Source organism: Panthera leo, chromosome D3 (assembly GCF_018350215.1).
Source record: "Panthera leo isolate Ple1 chromosome D3, P.leo_Ple1_pat1.1, whole genome shotgun sequence".
Taxonomy (NCBI): domain Eukaryota; kingdom Metazoa; phylum Chordata; class Mammalia; order Carnivora; family Felidae; genus Panthera; species Panthera leo.
In genome coordinates, this window is record NC_056690.1 from 78,776,222 (window position 1) to 78,792,636 (window position 16,415).

The following is a 16,415-nucleotide window of genomic DNA, read 5'->3' on the forward strand; positions in this document are numbered from 1 at the left end:
TGGCATGTGATACTATAGCAATAGAGGAGTTGAGAAGGCAGTGGTCTTGCACTTCCTGCCCTTACGTCCACTTTATTTCTGCCTTTCCATGGGCAAAAAGTCACCATGGTAATCACTGCTCTCCCTCCTGTGATGCTGTCTTCCTGTCTGTTTTTTTTTCTTTTCTCAGGAACAAATAACATCATTAAGTCTATTGGGTGAAATTTAACAATTAGATCTTTAATCTGTGTAAGAGAGATGGGAAACCTAATTTGCATCCTAATTTAGGAGAAAAGACACAGTTAAAGCAACTCAGGCCGACACGAAAGTTTTGTGAAATCAGTATTCACGTGGAAACCGACTTCTAAAACTCTTCGTAATAATGATGATGAGTCCTTTTCTAACCATATTTTAAATTACTGACATGTCGGGGCACCTGGATGGCTCAGTCGATTGAGTGTCTGACTCTTGATTTTGGCTCAGGTCATGATCTCATAGTGCGTGACATCGAGCTCCACATCGGGCTCTGCGCTGACAGCGTGAAGCCTGCTTAGGATTCTCTCTTTCCTTCTCTGTCTGCCCCTCCCCTGCCTTGCTCTCTTCCTCTCAAAATAAGCAAATAAACATTAAATTACTGACATGTCTCCAAATTCGTGTTTAGATATAATTCTAGAGAATATTATGATATAAGAGGGAATATTTTTAGTATGAATCATTTATTTTAAAAATAGTATGCAGAGCCTAGAAGCAGCCAATACTTCCATTAAGAAGCACTCTGGTATGAGTATGTGAATATTTTATGTTGTGTCTTACACAGAGGCCTAAAGGAGAAAAAAAAATCAACAAACTGAATTAAGCCATGATATTGCAAAGGTCTTAATTGAGTGTTAGAAGGACTGATGGTCTATTATTAGTTCTCAAGGTATGATCTGTCAATAATCCACCAACAACTCCCTCCCCAAATCACCAGAAAAACCTGTTGAACTAGCAAAGCTAACCAAAGCTAACCTAAAAGTGAAGCTATCAGGCTTACTTCCTTAGGAAAGCACAGGACCTTGACAGTCATAGAAATCTCTCAGAAAGGAGATCAATAAGAGAGGATATTTACAGGGTTCGAGGTCCAGGCTAAGTGATTTCAAGGTGTATCTTGCAAGGCAGAGAGCTGGTTGGTTTGGGTGGAGTTCATGACTTCAAGGCTTTGTACTTTAGGCACAGAAGTGTGTATTGTGGAATAAGCTGTTAGTCTTGACAAGGTTGGTTTACTGTCTGGCAAGAATAGATATTTTCCGGGGGAATGTATTTAAGTTGTTTTGCCTCACCCCAGTACTATTTAGCACAAAGTCAGAAGAGAATGCTGTGTCCCAGAGTCACTTAGCCTTGGAACAAGAAAGTCAGAATTGCTTAGCACAGGGACAGAAAGAGAAAGAAGAAAGAAAGAAGAAAGACAGAAAGAAAGAAAAAGAAAAGGAAGGGACAGAGAGAGAGAGAGAAAGAAAGAAATTAGTTCCAGTTCTCAATTCTGCCTCTAAACTCTTATTTTTCAGTAAAATTTTCCCATATACAGATTTAGAACAGCAACAACAACTTGATGTCCAGCTAACTAAGCTATTGGACCAATGTCCCACGACACCAAAATCAGCACTGACCCATAATTCCTAACTTTCAGGGCAATGTTCTTTCCAGTACTTTCACACAAAAGAAATTGGGTTTTATTCTATTTTTAATGTTTTTTTAAATTTTTAAATTTTAATTTTTTAATGTTTATTTTTGAGAGAGACAGAGAGAGAGAGAGAGACAGAGACAGAGCAGGAGCAGGGAGGGGTAGAGAGAGAGAGGGAGACTCCGAAGCAGGTTCCAGGCTCCGAGCTGTCAGCACAGAGTCCTATGCAGGGCTTGAATCCCCAAACTACGAGATCATGACCTGAGCCAAAGTTGGATGCTTAACTGACTGAGCCACCCAGGCGCCCTGGGTTTTATTCTATTTTTAATTAAAAGTCTAACCTAATTGCAACTAACATATGGGTGGCAATTATAGCTTCAGCTGGAAAGCAAACATCCGTTTGATCATCTAGAGGTAAGAATGGATTTTCTCATGCTGAATATTTGATAGGAGAACTTAAATAATTATTGCAAAGGGTTTCAGAAGTTCTGCAAAAAAATCTCAACATCTCAAATTAAAGCTGTGTGTGGACTTACACATGCAAATGTACATGTGGCTGAGGAGCACTATAATAGTGAAGATACAGATGTGTATTATAACCTAGCAAATGGGATTTTTCTGGGCTAGGCCCTAAATCCAGAGTCATTATTAGTCTCTCTCAAGCCTTGGGGGGAGTTAGAAATAGATCTCTCCTTCAGGTAGACTCAGCCCCACAAATCTCTCAATTTAGAGTATAAAGCATGGCTGGAATTCAGCACTATCTGTCTCCTTGACTGGGCAGTCTTGTGTAGGACACAGTCTGCAAAATACATGTGGTAATCCTACCGAAATCAATGACTCCTAGCCTTCCAAAGTCCATTTGCTACAAAGTGTATTTACTGGAGAAAAAAAACACATAGATGGAATTAGAACCTACCGCTTCAAGTTCCTATGCTGTTCTTAGGATGTGTATATGGTTTTAAATGTCTCTGTTCATGTGTGCAGTATAAAGCCTTTGAAAGAGGTTTGCATCAGGTCTTATGTTGTACACTTACACAAGCTTGCTGGTATATCATTAGACAGACCATCCTGAATTCTAGAGGTTCTAGAAGATTCTAGAAATTACAGACAAATGTTTTCATCTGTTTCCCAGCTCCTTGTCCCACGCAAGCTCTATTATAAAGCCACGTGAAAGTGAACATTCAGAAGCAAAAACTACTGGAAGAAAACAAGTTAATGCACATTTGTGTGGCTTGTTGGAATCTAAACTCATAGCAAAATCTTGATATACCCGAAGCTAGTCATTTGCCTTTTATGAGGCAATCAAAATTCAAGATTCTATATACATATCATTTGGATTCCCTTAATTTCTCTTTATTACAACCAGAAATGAATCATAAGAGAATTCATCTTTAATGCCCCAATATTTCTTATCATTTTATAGATAATATCCCAAGATATTATCATCATCCATCTATTCAGTATCAAAAATATTTAAATGACATTCAGTCCAGAAACTAAAATAAAACTTATCACACACTTAAAAGTGTAATTTCCTGGAGAGCAAAGAATTTGTATCTCTTGGTTTCCAGAAAAATGAAAGAGCAGCTTTGTGTAGCATTGACTCAATGGCTACAGAGAATGCAGATACGATTTAGGGAGAAATGTTCAATATTCTACAACAAAATGTTCACACGTATCATTTTTTTTTTCAGTTTTCTCTTTTATTTACAACAATAGGATTATCCATCAACCAGTGACAAAACAGTATCACTATCTTTCAATTTACTGTAAAGTGAATAACAGCTCAGATTGTAAGTATGACCTGAATACATTGATACTTGGCTCTTGGGGTGTAAGGAATGGCATGCTAAATAATATTTCAGCAGGAGGGCCTTTGCCACAAGTATGCACTTTGTCATTTCAATGGCTATTTGGTTTGAGAGACTAGGATCAAAAAAACTTCTGTGTTCTAATTTAAGACATTTAAGAGATAAGATCAGAATGGTGGGTAAAGCAACAGAGCTTCCCCAAAGCTTTTTGATTTAGAACCGTTACCAACTCTTGCTTTGAATTGTAATTGTCTCAAGAAATTGGAGAAGATTGATACAGAGATCCTAGGTAGAAAAAAGTGTGCTTTTATTGCAGAGACAAGACAGATAAATTTATGTGTTGAAATAGCACGTGGAAAGGGAATGATGAGCAAGAAAACATGGAGGAAAGACATTTCATTTTACTTCTGCTAATTACAACAAAAGTCCTGGGACAAAAACCCATTAAATGATCTACCAGAAAACTCTGAGAAGTGGAGAAAACAAGGCAGATTGGCGAGTGAGCTCAGAACTTGAGTCTCCATCCAGTGATGAGTTCTGTGGGCTTTTTCCTTGCCGGGTATATATCCCAGCCCAAGTGCTAGAGAAGCTCACAGCTTGGAAACGCCAGCTCGCACAGACCTAAGAAAGCCTCAAGAAGAGCTGGCTCTCTCTAGGCAAAGGGCTGGGAAAGGGTAGCCCTGTTAGGTTACCTTCCTTTGTTCTTTCTGCTCTTGAGACAAGCACCATGAAAAAAGTTGTGTCCTCCTTTTCCACCCCAAAGAGTGCGGGATTAACAGAACTGTTTTCCACCTTCTCTCCCCTCTCTGCTCCAGTTACCAGGAGGCAGACCTCCCGGTAGAGCCTGTGGGTGGACCTCTGACTTTCAGTCCCCCGGACTGATCAAGGTGGGGGAGGGGTGCCCCTTGCTCACAGAGCCTGTGGATGGAATCCTCACCTTCATACCCTACCCCCTGCCCGGGCAGTAACAGGGAGGCACCCCTCCACAGTGATACCCGTGAGCAGACTCTGACAACCCCCTTCCCCAGCCAGTGCTGAGGACGCTGTGATGTGGTCCCCTCTCCTGAGTAACACACCAGTGAAACCAACCAGAAGAACGCTGCAGAGGCTTTAGAAACTAAACTGACATTTGAATCAGAGCCCACCAGGACTTCTGAATCTAACAGGCTGACTAGCTGCTCAAACAGAAGATTTAAATGGGAACCAGAATCTTGCAACACAGTAGTCAGAACGTCTGGGATACAGACCAAAATTACTTGTCACATGAAAACCAGGAAAAGTCTCACGTCATCTGAGCACAATCAACAGATGCCAACAGTGAGGTCATATGGATGTCAAAATTGTCAAGCAAGGATTTTAAAGGAGCCATCCATAAAAATGCTCCAATGAGCAACTATGAACATTCTCGAATTACAGATGAGAAATTAGAAAAGCACAGCGAAGAAATAGAAGATGTAAAGAAGGACAAAAGTGAAGTTTAGAAGTGAAACAGTGATATCCCATCACCTATGCGTTAGGTTGGCAACATATAAGAAGTTTAACAAAGTGTTGTGATGGATATAGAGTAATAAGGTCTCTCATCACTGCTATATGAAGGGAAACAGGGGTGGCTGCTTTGGAAAGCACGTTGGCGTGCCTGGTGGTGCTCACGTGTGCATAAGCCCACCTTCTGACATTTCTAAGGGCCCATTCTACAGAAACTCCACCACGGGTGCCCAGACAAGTGTCAACTTGTTAACTGGAGAATTGTTCATAAAACTTTTGAAGCACTGTTTACTAATTGAGTAGACGGATATATTTTAGAACGTTCGAATGTTACTTGACTACAGAGCCACTAACGCGAATTAAGTTGTACTCCCATATACCAACATTTAATTTAAGGGTGAGTGAAAAAAATGCAAATTAAATAAGATTTCAGAATATGAAATGTTTGTTGCCATTCACGGTTCATGTACATTAAAAAAATAATACTATACGTTCATTTTGAATATATAAAGATGTACTAAAGTACAAAAGTACATGCTGATTAGTGGTTACATTCTGATTAGTGATTATGTCTCTGCTGTAATGAAGCTGAATACGTTTGAGAAGGGTTCTCAAGTGCATTCCAGGAACTATGACTTATGTTTTAATTGGGAACATTTTTGAAGCCAATACAGTGTCATATTAGTATTTTGTTAACTTTGGTAGTCCATGAATGTTTGCCATGTCGTTCCTTTACTTCCTATATTCTTTTGGAGCCGACAATTTAATACACAGTTGTTGAAATAGTTTCTTTCTTTCTTTCTTTCTTTCTTTCTTTTTTTTAGGCAACAAAATCTAGGCGCTGCAGTTAGATTTTCGGTGATCCTATTTATGAAAAGCCCACAGCTAACATCATCCTCAACGGGGAAAAACTGAGAGCTTTTTCCCTGAGATCAGGAACACGACAGGGATGCCCACTGTCACCGCTGCTGTTTAATATAGTGCTGGAAGTTCTAGCATCAGCAATCAGACAACAAAAGGAAATCAAAGGCATCAAAATTGGCAAAGATGAAGTCAAGCTTTCGCTTTTTGCAGATGACATGATATTATACATGGAAAATCCGATAGACTCCACCAAAAGTCTGCTAGAACTGATACATGAATTCAGCAAAGTTGCAGGATACAAAATCAACGTGCAGAAATCAGTTGCATTCTTATACACTAACAATGAAGCAACAGAAAGACAAATGAAGAAACTGATCCCATTCACAATTGCACCAAGAAGCATAAAATACCTAGGAATAAATCTAACCAAAGATGTAAAAGATCTGTATGCTGAAAACTATAGAAAGCTTATGCAGGTAATTGAAGAAGATATAAAGAAATGGAAAGACATTCCCTGCTCATGGATTGGAAGAATAAATATTGTCAAAATGTCAATACTACCCAAAGCTATCTACACATTCAATGCAATCCCAATCAAAATTGCACCAGCATTCTTCTCGAAACTAGAACAAGCAATCCTAAAATTCATATGGAACCACAAAAGGCCCCGAATAGCCAAAGTAATTTTGAAGAAGAAGACCAAAGCAGGAGGCATCACAATCCCAGACTTTAGCCTCTACTACAAAGCTGTCATCATCAAGACAGCATGGTATTGGCATAAAAACAGACACATAGACCAATGGAATAGAATAGAAACCCCAGAACTAGACCCACAAACGTATGGCCAACTCATCTTTGACAAAGCAGGAAAGAACATCCAATGGAAAAAAGACAGTCTCTTTAACAAATGGTGCTGGGAGAACTGGACAGCAACATGCAGAAGGTTGAAACTAGACCACTTTCTCACACCATTCACAAAAATAAACTCAAAATGGATAAAGGACCTGAATGTGAGACAGGAAACCATCAAAACCTTAGAGGAGAAAGCAGGAAAAGACCTCTCTGACCTCAGCCGTAGCAATCTCTTACTCGGCACATCCCCAAAGGCAAGGGAATTAAAAGCAAAAGTGAATTACTGGGACCTTATGAAGATAAAAAGCTTCTGCACAGCAAAGGAAACAACCAACAAAACTAAAAGGCAACCAACGGAATGGGAAAAGATATTTGCAAATGACACATCGGACAAAGGGCTAGTATCCAAAATCTATAAAGAGCTCATCAAACTCCACACCCGAAAAACAAATAACCCAGTGAAGAAATGGGCAGAAAACATGAATAGACACTTCTCTAAAGAAGACATCCGGATGGCCAACAGGCACATGAAAAGATGTTCAACGTCACTCCTTATCAGGGAAATACAAATCAAAACCACACTCAGATACCACCTCACGCCAGTCAGAGTGGCCAAAATGAAGAAATCAGGAGACTATAGATGCTGGAGAGGATGTGGAGAAACAGGAACCCTCTTGCACTGTTGGTGGGAATGCAAATTGGTGCAGCCGCTCTGGAAAGCAGTGTGGAGGTTCCTCAGAAAATTAAAAATAGACCTACCCTATGACCCAGCAATAGCACTGCTAGGAATTTATCCAAGGGATACAGGAGTACTGATGCATAGGGGCACCTGTACCCCAATGTTTATAGCGGCACTCTCAACAATAGCCAAATTATGGAAAGAGCCTAAATGTCCATCAACTGATGAATGGATAAAGAAATTGTGGTTTATATACACAATGGAATACTACGTGGCAATGAGAAAAAATGAAATATGGCCTTTTGTAGCAACATGGATGGAACTGGAGAGTGTGATGCTAAGTGAAATAAGCCATACAGAGAAAGACAGATACCATATGGTTTCACTCTTATGTGGATCCTGAGAAACATAACAGAAACCCATGGGGGAGGGGAAGGAAAAAAAAAAAAAAAAAAAAAAAAAAAGAGGTTAGAGTGGGAGAGAGCCAAAGCATAGGAGACTGTTAAAGACTGAGAACAAACTGAGGGTTGATGGGGGGTGGGAGGGAGGGCAGGGTGGGTGATGGGTATTGAGGAGGGCACCTTTTGGGATGAGCACTGGGTGTTGTATGGAAACCAATTTGACAGTAAATTTCATATATTAAAAAAAATAAAAAAAAATAAAAAAAAAAAAAAAAAAAAAAAAAAAAAAAAAAAAAGATTTTCGGTGATCCTTAGTCTTGCTCTAATTCCCTCCTAACCTGTACACTTACCATAAAGTGGTCCTGGATTTCATTAATAATAGCTTTATTTAATTTAACTGCTTTACTTCCAAGTAACAGCCATTGTACGCAATTTCTAGGAAGACGAAAACCCCAGCTGACAAGAAATTGATGTCCAAGAAGGAAGTAGCTCACTTACTTTCTCTTTCCACTTAGAATATTCTTATTTTAATTTACAATAAGATATTTTGTGAAGACACCGCAATGTAGAAAGGTAGCGATTGTTGGGAACAGCTAACGGTCGGTTCAAACAAAAAGTGACCTAACGGCAGAATGCATTTTAACGAGCATTTTAGGATAAAATGACATGAACCATCAAGATAAATACAATAGGCATTGTTTATTGATTTTACTATAGCTAAGTGTGGTGCAAGGTAATTTACAATGCAAACCTCACATGTGAGAGATTGAATGTACAAATATACAATGACCACAGCATATCTAAGAGGAGAACTCGGACCCACCATCTGCAGCAATGCGTCTAGGACGCTAAATCATAACCGCTCTAGCAACCAGTCCCAAATGGTTGGGACTTACTCAGAAACTGCCAGCTTCCCTAATTTTTACCTTTGCTTCCGACCTAGGAATAATCAGGGAGAGCCAAACCCGCTCCCCTCATCACACAGGATGTTCTACTTCTGGTTTAGTCTGCCTCCAGCTTTCCCAACCAACATATCCAACCGGGGCAGACCTGAAGTCTTTAATCTTCACAGTCTTCCCTGCCTTTGAATCTCCGTCAAATGCAAGTGAGAGTGTGCTGACAGCTCAGAGCCTGGAGCCTGCTTCCAATTCTGTGTCTCCCCCTCTCTCTACCCCTAACCCGCTCGCATTCTGTCTCTGTCTCTCTCAAAAATAAACATTAAAAAGTAAATAAATAAAAGCTCAATAGTTTAACACAACGAAGGATGTGCTCCACAAACACTGCCCCTTGTCTGAAAGCTCGGTTCTATGTGTTTTTATCAGAAACCAGGCTGACTACTCAGCCACTGCTGGTGGCCATTGCACACTGGCTGGTAAGCCTCCACCTGGAGGCAACACCCGTCACTTCTGCTGACGTCGTCATTGGCCAAAGCTTTCACACGTTCACCTAATTTTAAGGTGTAGGAAGTACAATTTTTCCATGTACATGGGAAGAGGAATGATGAATTCAGCTACTGAACAAAATACTGTAAACAGTCTTTGTTGTTTAAATCCCTTAATCATGTTATAAATGAAAAGGTCTCTGATTCCTCTTCAAAGTAAAGACCACTGCAATGGTAAAAATACAAATGCTATCTCTTTCTTTAATTCTTGGTATATTTAAGCTCTAATCGTATGAGGGGATTTTCAATATAGTAGAATTGAGTGCCTTAAAGAGACAGTTTGGCTCTTTGAATGCAAATAGATCTCTGTCGGGGTGCCTGGGTGGCTCAGTGGGTTAAGTGTCCGACTTTGGCTCAGGTCATGATCTCACAGCTCGTGAGTTCAAGTCTCACGTCGGGCCCTGTGCTGACAGCTCAGAGCCTGGAGCCTGCCTCAGATTCTGTGTCTCCCCCTCTCTCTCTGCCCCTCCCCCACTCATATTTTCTTTCTCTCTCTTTCTCTCAAAAATAAAATAAAAAATAAAAAAAAACCCCAAACCCCCAAATAGATCTCTATTTCAACACCATAGAAATTCATATGGTTGTTCTAGACCTCATAACAGGTGCTACCTGTATGTATCCAACCTCCGTTGGTTCCTGACTTACGGGCCTTTGATATATCAATATTGTAACCAGTGACAGTGGAATTCCTTCTGGAGCTTCTTTTTATCTTAGGTGACTTTGTTCAGAAAATTATTTTATTATTTTCTCAAATAAATAGTATCGTTCACTGAAGAAGAAAATGTAAAGCAAAAAATTAAGAAAAGAACGTTATGTATAAGGTATCAGAGAGTAACAGCTTATTCTAAAAATGTAAATAATTTCATCTCTTGTATTCCCATCATAAAAATCTTGTTTTATCCATGACACTGCAATAGGGCAACTTTTGTGCCCTCTTTGACCTTTGTACCCTGCAGCCACTGTCTCGTGGATCAGCTACGAACTTATGATCCAACATGGGCGAATCACACACTCCGTTCAAGAGTACGAGAATTTGGACAAAAGCACTCATGTGGAAAAACTTGAGGGCTGAGGCCAGGGTTTGAGGACAACGTGTATATACACAAACAAACTGAAAAACTGATTAGAGAGAGAAAGTGTGTGTGAATAATGAAGCAGATTCACGAGGAGAAGCAAAAGCAGAGACAATCAACACTGTAGGGAGAGAGGGACAGAAACAGTGAGACAGAGAGAGGGAGATGGAAAGTAGTTGTGGGACAACCCAGTTCTCCCGAGCGTATTACACTCACAAGTGAATGCCAAAGATTCCTTACATCCTTATATGAAACATCGCTTTTAATCAAGCTAATTTTTACCATGAGTTAAACACAACCACTGCCAGCATTCATAATGAGCACATATGATCACACTTGGAAGTATCATCGTTCGTCGAAGCGGTCTCCTATGCTTCACCATTCGGGCGGTTTCTAGCATCCCTCCTCATTCTGGGCCGGTTCTGTTGAAAAAGACTGAAACCCTCCGTCCACTCATCTCGCACCCCTGCGCCTCTCCCTTTTTTCCCTTTCTCTTCTCCAGTCATGATGGGGCAGGCTTGAACTTGGCTGCCTTTTGTCCCTCTGAGGGCTGAGCCCCTGGCTGAGTTCTGATATGGTAAGGACCATCCCCACTGTCCGGACAAAATTGAGTTTTCAAGCTTACCGTCCTGCTGCCGGTTTAAACAAACAAACAAAAAATCTCATTTGACAGTCAAAACTGAAAAATGACTTCCTTGTTTTAGTGAGTGCTCATTGAAACCCAGAACGTCATTTCTACGAAGGGGACAGAGGGTGGGGAAGGGGAAGCCTTTAGAACAACAGTTGTTGCCTGATATGGACGGAAATGCCACTGAAACTGGTTTTTGGTTTTGGTTTTGTCTTAAGCCCCAGCGTGGGGCTTGAACTCACGACCCTGAGGTATAGAGTCACGTGCTTTACCAACTAAGCCAGTCAAGTGCCCCTAGCTGAAACTGTTCTTAAGCACTTTTTCTATTCTACGTAATTTATTAGAGGTTTGAAGCAGCACATTTAGACACAAACAAGTATGAAAAAATGAAAAGAAAGAATACAAAAAGGGAAAGCAGGCAAACAGCCAAAATAATATGTCTAAAAGATGAGAATAACCTGTATTAAGAATGATATAAGACCTTGTAGGGGAAATACGGCATACAGGGGTATCTTGTTAGCAGAGATCTGAATATTTAAGATATATCCACATACAGCTTTACTGCTGATATTCAAGTGGTTTTTAAATGCGGAAAGAATAATTTAATGGGACTTGATATTCTTTTACAACAGAATAGAGATATAAGTCCAAATCCTTTGTCAGCTTGAAAAGCTTCACAGATGGAAGCCAAGAAAGGTTTTTAAAGAAGGAACATAACCCCAGGTTACAGTTACATTGTCTTCCAGTAAGACATATGTGCATGCTTTTGGAAAGCAACATTTTATCTTCTGCCGTCATGAAAGCGTCAAGAGACCTTTCTTAAAAGATGCTGATCCTCTGGCAGGCAGGAGAATGAGATACTTAAAGGCCCACACTAGTACTGTTATTTTGTCGCTTTCAGTCTTTCATGTGCAGATCCCAAAGTGTATTTTTCACTATTTTGCGACCTGTTTTTGTATGAATGTGAACTAGTAACTCCTTTGGCGAATGTTATATTCAAAATGAATTGAACCTCATGCATCCCATTGCTGATACAGCTCGCTTAAAACTTGGCCCGTCCTTTTTCTTCTATTTAGCTCTTCACCAACACAGGGGCAGGTGAAAACCTAAGAAAGGTGAAGGTGTACAGGAATAATAAATCTTCTTATGTCACGTTCCTCTGATTCCACAGAAAGCATTGCACTGAAGCACCCTGTAGTTAAAAACGAACCACAAGGGGTGCCTGGGTGGCTCAGCCTGTTAAGCGTCCAACTCTTGATTTCTGCTCAGGTCTTCATTTCGGCTCAGGTCGTGATCTCATGGTTTGTGAGTTCCAGCCCTGCATTGGGCTCTCTGCTGACAGTGTGGAGCCTGCTTGAGATTCTCTCTCTCCCTCCCTCTCTGTTTCTCCTCCCCCCCTCTGTTTCTCCCCCCACTCGTACTCTGTCTCACTCAAAATAAATTTTAAAATCTCAAAAAAAAAAAAAAAAAAGGACCATGAAGCTGAAGCTTAACTTTATTCTTGATGTATTTCTGTAATTTATTTCTGCAGCCAATTTATTGGCTAAGAATCCTGTAGCCAATGTATTGGCTAAGAATCTCTTAATTCTCAAAAGATAAGAAACTTCTAAAGGAAAAGTTCAACATTTTTTTAGGGAAAAAAGACTATTTTCATAATTTCGGGGGAACAATTATAGTTGGCAAATTACACTTCATAATTGACAGACTTACTTGCAAAAGAGACTTAAAAACTGCCTACAAACAAGAAGAATACAAAATATAGGGGAGCCAGGGTAGCTCTGTCGGTTGGGCATCTGGCTTTGGCTCAGGCTGTGATCTTGTGGTTTGTGGGTTCGAGCCCCACATCAGGCTCTATGTTGACAGCTCAGAGCCTGGAGCCTGCTTTGGATTCTGTCTCGCCCTCTTTCTCTGCCCCTCCCCCGCTAATGCTCTTTCTCTCAAAAAGAAATGTGAAAAAGAATTTTCATATAAAATATAATCTTTTAATAAATAGACATTAGACCCGGTGAGACGGTTCATAAAGGACATACACATGCCAATAACTTGGTGAAAAGTGCTTAACAGGCTGTTTTTGTATATTATTAACCTTGTATACAACATACTTCCTGAATGTGCTGGTAAATTCTGATAGTCTTCTGTAGTTTCATTTCTCTGTACCTATTTTCTTCATATACAATCATGATGTTTTATGGCATTCTTATTTATTTTTAATTTATACGTATTTGTTCCTTTCTTCCAAAACGTTTCTTATTGAACTGGCTAGAAGCTTAGTATAATGTTTCACAGCAATCATAATAGTGAGTCCTCTTGTCTTATTACTAACTTCAAAGGTTTTCCATATACTACCACCAAGTATGACAATTGTTGTAGTTTTTCCCTATAAAAGTAAGGAAGTTCCTATTCATTCCTGGTTTGTTAGTAGATATTTTAAAAATCACAAATTGATGTTGAGATTTCTAATGCTTTTTTTTGGAAACCTAAAGAATTGACTATATGATACCTCCACATTTTAAATTGATATAAGTTGCATCAACTGATTTTTGAAGGAAACACTTTCTTTCATGGAATAAACTCCACTTGTTTGTGACATATTGTAGTTTGTTTATATAAGAGATTTGTTGGTTTCTTAATGTTGTTTTTAGAACTGCACATTCATATTTTAGTAGACAATGAATTACAAAATAAGGACAGAAAAGTGAGAATGAATTCGTCTAAGCTCAACACCAATGAAAATGAAGTACCAGTGTATGTCCTACCAATTTGACTCCAGTGGGTTCATCTGTGAATGAAAGAGACATCATCATTATATAAATATGTGCAGATAGGAAGAGCTCTTTGATGTAACATCATCTAGATGACTCTTCGTAAAATTATGAGTAATTTTCCTATGGAACCAAACAGCCTGTTATTATTTGGGGATCCTTGTGATGTTCTCTTCCCTACTCCTTTGTAGAAGCAAATTGTCTTGCTGTGATGTTTGACCATCAGGTCCCAGGTCTTTGTACCCGTTTTTAACAGAAAGGAAAAAAAAAATCAGTTCTTACAGTTTCATTACATATTATAAGAGGCATAACAGACTTTACAACATTGACCGGGGCATAGATTTCAGTTGACTTTCCTTCTCTCCGTATCTTTTAAGAAATGATGTCCTACTACGTTGGAATACCTATACAATCTTATTTCCTGTTATTCCTCTTCACATGCCTTAAACCAATGGAATTTTTTTTTTAAATTTTTTTTAACGTTTATTTATTTTTGAGACAGAGAGAGACAGAGCATGAATGGGGGAGGGGCAGAGAGAAAGGGAGACACAGAATCTGAAACAGGCTCCAGGCTCTGAGCTGTCAGCACAGAGCCTGACGCGGGGCTCGAACTCATGGACCGTGAGATCATGACCTGAGCCGAAGTCGGACACTTCACCGACCAAGCCACCCAGGCGCCCCAAAACCAATAGAATTTTTTACCATCACTACATTTTTACCATGATTTCTCTTTTGGCTATGCTATTTCCTCCACTTTGAAGTATCTACTCTATTCACTGCATGGCTATGTTGTATCCCTTAGGTAAGGTCCAGCTCCTTCCAGAAGCCTCCACGAGCTTTTGGATAGCCGTAACAGTTAATTTTCCACATACCTAGCTCCATGCTAGATCCTGGGCTGAATCCCTGAACAACATGGGCAAGTTCCCATCTTTCATAGTTTCTCATAAAACAAATATTAAACAAATTATTGTATAACTAATTACTTAAAGTACCCTAGAAATAAATTCAAATACCTGTGATATTTACTTTGATTTCTACTTTAATGTGTAGAGATTTTGATGGTTTTCATTTTGTGATTAGCCTAAAGGATTAACTGCTAGTAAGTACTTTCTGAGAGTCTTTTGTTTTTGTTAATATATTTTATCATCTCATTAAAAAAATCTGTGTGCCTTCTGTACCTTTACTGTAATTTTTTTCTGCTTTATTTTCTTCTCAGCTATACTGTTCATGTTTGTGTGTATGTCTTAGGGATGGCATTCTTCAAAAATACATTCTCTACATTGACATCATTTATTGTCCTAAATTATTCATGAATTTCTCCTGATTCTTTGTCTCATAAGTACTTCATATATCTCATCAGTAGTTATGTTTCAAGGGCGCTTCACATTTTAGAGCTATTTTCATTTAATATCTGGTGTTTATATACTTGCCTATGAGTTCTAAGATTATTTGAAAAACAAATACGGGGGGCGCCTGGGTGGCGCAGTCGGTTAAGCGTCCAACTTCAGCTCAGGTCACGATCTCGCAGTCCGTGAGTTCGAGCCCCGCGTCGGGCTCTGGGCTGATGGCTCAGAGCCTGGAGCCTGCTTCCAATTCTGTGTCTCCTTCTCTCTCTGCCCCTCCCCCCTTCATGCTCTGTCTCTCTCTGTCTCAAAAATAAATAAAAAAACGTTAAAAAAAAAAAAAAAGAAAAACAAATACGGTTCTGTACTATCATCTGAGGTTATAGAATATTAGTTCCATTTTTTATGAGTTGAGAAATTTTATCTGCCCCAAATCCAATTTTTTGTGTTATTTCCATTATGCTTTTCTTAGTACCACCTTATTATCCTGTTAAATTGATTCTTTCTACATGGAAGGTAGCCTTTGTCAATACGCTTTCTTCTCCAGTGAAAATTTCCTATTACAGATGAAGTTTGGAACAATGCAAGTAACGCTTTTTTTTTTTTTTGTCCAATTGTTAATATGAATTAGAGAATGGATTTCCGTGTGGAAAGCTGACTGTTAGGAGCAGTGAAGAAAAGCAAGACAGGCCATTGAAGTAGCTGGGGCCTCACAAAGGCAGGTGGATGGGAAGTTAATGGTGTGAGGAAAAAAAATTAAAACTAATCAAATAAGTTAAGGCATGGCCACTTTTCAGCAGAGGAAGAAACTGCAAGAGAGAAAAATGCGATGGAGAAGACCAATAGCTCAGTCGCTTGCTTGGAAATTTATTTATTCACGTGGAGAAAAAGCGACAACGTGTATCACAAAACACTTCCTCTTAAATGGGTGCCCATGGGGTTTCATGTTTACTCATATTAACAAGCAAAGTAGGTTAAAGGAAAAGTAGCAGCAATGGTGCAGGTGCTACAGTTAAAGTAAATAGAAGATGAGAAATTACTTAACCGGAATAAATATGATAGCAATTAAATGGTCATAAAATTAGGATTAAAAATGCCTTTGTACACAAGGTTTTCCTATGAACAGAGATGCTGTAGAAGAGAGAGAAAAGGAAAAGGAATCTAATAAGTAACTGAAAAGGCTATTTTAAAAATATTTTTTGCAATTGAATAACTAGATCAAAAGCTTTTTTTCCTGAACTCCAGAAGTAAGTATGGATAAACAGGATGATCCCTTTAAGGCAGGGTTTCTCAGCACAGCACTATTGCTATTAGAGGCCAGTTAATTCTTTGTTGGGGGAGGGTGTTGTCCTGAAAATTCATTGTAGGATGGTCAGCAGTATCCCTGGTCTCTATCCGTTTGAAGCTAGTACCATCTCCAGTCCCCGAGCTGGGGTA